The 2,592-nt window shown below is 30.5% G+C and overlaps 1 protein-coding gene across 3 annotated transcripts in view; it reads left to right on the top strand.

Annotated features, from left to right (window-relative positions):
- Positions 1-2,592, top strand: part of LOC107658618 (EGF-like repeat and discoidin I-like domain-containing protein 3) — a 30,198-nt gene that overhangs the window by 17,717 nt on the left and 9,889 nt on the right. The gene's annotated exons all lie outside the window — the stretch shown is intronic.

Below are 2,592 nucleotides of genomic sequence, written 5' to 3'. Positions count from 1 at the left end.
AGTGTGTGTGTATATATATATATATATATATATATATATACAGTATATGCAATATATATATATATACACACTACCGGTCAAAAGTGTGTGTGTGTGTGTGTGTGTGTGGAAAAATTATTATTTTTAACCCTAACGTGTCGCCCTCGCATTGGGAGTTCTGTCGAGAATCGGATATTGTGTTTAGACGTAGGTCGTATGTCCAGATATCAGATGTGTATCCGATTAAAATCCACATTTGGAAGTGGCTCAGATCAGATGCAAAAAAATTTGTGTTTACACATGTGCAACAAATTCCGATCTGTGTGAGTCAGATGTGAGCGAAAGATCGGATTTGTTGTGCTAGTGTAAACGCAGCCCAAGCGTTCTAACCACGACCTCGTTATATTTTAAAGGATATTAAAATAGAAACCATTATTTTATATTGTAATAACATTTTGCAAGATTACTGTTTTTTTCTGTATTTTTGATCAAATAAATGCAGCCTTGATGAGCATAATAGACTTCTTTAAAAAACATTACAAGTCTTACTGATCCCAAACTTTTGACCGGTAGTGTGTGTATATATATATATATATATATATATATATATACAGTATATGCAATATATATATATATACACACTACCGGTCAAAAGTGTGTGTGTGTGTGTGTGTGTGTGGAAAAATTATTATTTTTAACCCTCATTCTGACCCTCTGTCTAAAGTGACCTGTTTTTAAGGGGCGGGTCCTTTAAGGCTTGTCAGTAATCGGCCAGTTATGATTGGCTAACGTCATTGGCTAACAGTATCAACGCCCCCTCTCTATTGCACATAAGTGTTTTGACAACATGATCTATAAAAAAAGGTCATTTACAGACAAAGCACTTTGAAATCATTTACTCACGGTGTGTGATGCAGCTGCAGTCAGATCCAGTACAGCTTCATCTTTCAACAAAAGTTTCTTTGCGAACTTTCCATTACACTGTGCCTCGTTCACAAACAACATGCTCCGAACAAACATATAATCCTCCGATACGATCCGGGATGCCATTAAAATACACCATCTACTTGTTCCTGACACTGGGATCTTTCGGATATCTGTACAAAGACATACAAGCCAAAGTTTTTTCACTCTTCCGTTTGTCCTATTGTCGACAGACTCAATCGCAGACTATGTCAGAAAGCAAACGTGCATCTGTATACTGTATCCAGTGTAGACAGGCAGCGGCAGTTATTATAATGGGTTCTATATGCTTTTAGGCATGTGTCAGCTGTTAAGCGACTGAATGCCAGTGGGCGGGGCCTATGGTGAGATGATGACTATTCATCGATGCAAATATTTGTTCCCTTGTGATGTCACATCCCACCTCAGATCCCAACGAGCCGTTTTTGGAGCTTAAATAAATATGTTGTTTATAATAAGGAGGACGTTTTAAGCTATGAAAAGTGCAGGCTGTTTTAATGGTACAAAGACCTCTTATATGCCAAAAGATCAAGGCAAATTTGATTTCTCATGTCATGACCCCTTTTAGAGCTGCTTTTGTGTTTGCATTGGGCATCAAGTGGTGATCCAACCTAGCATGGGTTTTCAAATGATTAGGTGGCAAGAATCCCCACATAATACTAATAATAAAAAAAATAAATTGACATATGTGTGTGTGACATATGGTGTGAGATATCTTGTTTTTAAAATTAAATATTTTGTCATCGTACTAAATCCAAAACTAATTATTAAAATAAATTAATAAAAATTTAATTAGCTATTAAAATTAATAAAAGAAGCTAATAAAATTTAAATTGAATTAAATATTATTTATTAGACAAATAAATAAATAAACATTTTAAAAGTAAATAATAATAAAATAGATATAAAATATATTTGAATTCATGTTTTGATAATGAGAAACAAATAAATGCACATATTAATTTTCATTTAAATTATATAAGTAAAAATTATAATATGTTAGAATATTAATTAAAATGTTATTAGAATTAAAATGATACAATTGTTCAAAAAATTTTTTTGTATTCAATCAAACATTCAGGAAAAACAGTAATATTCTGAGCATGATTAAGTATCGTTTAAAAGATTTTGCTATGAAAATTAAATAATTGGCTTTTATCTTGTCATTGTTCTAAATCCAAAACAAATCATTACAAAATAAAAATGTAAAAAAATAAAACATTTTAAAAATAGATCATTATAAAATATATATAAAATAAATGTGAGTTCATCTAACTATAAAAAATATATGTATGTTGATCTGAATTTGAATGATCTAATTAAAATGATCATATAATATAATATAATATTAAATAATTAAAATGCACGATTGTTCAAAGGTTTGGGGTCGGTAAGATTTTTAAAATGTTTTTAATGAAAGAAGTCTCTTCTGCTCATCAAAGCTGCATTTATTTGATCAAAAATACAGGAAAAACAGTCATATTTTCAGCTTAATTACGCATGATATAAAAGTTTGCTTTCAAAAATTAAATAATTGGCTTTTATATTGTCATTGTACTAAATCCAAAACAAGTTATGAAAAAAAATAAATAAAATACAATAAATAAAACAATTTGCATTAATTGTATTAACTGGCAGCCACTATCAGAG

Source organism: Sinocyclocheilus anshuiensis, unplaced genomic scaffold (genome assembly GCF_001515605.1).
Source record: "Sinocyclocheilus anshuiensis isolate Anshui unplaced genomic scaffold, SAMN03320099.WGS_v1.1 scaffold343, whole genome shotgun sequence".
NCBI lineage: Eukaryota > Metazoa > Chordata > Actinopteri > Cypriniformes > Cyprinidae > Sinocyclocheilus > Sinocyclocheilus anshuiensis.
The sequence above is the reverse complement of the archived record's forward strand: the minus strand, read 5'-3'. Positions and strand labels throughout refer to the sequence as shown.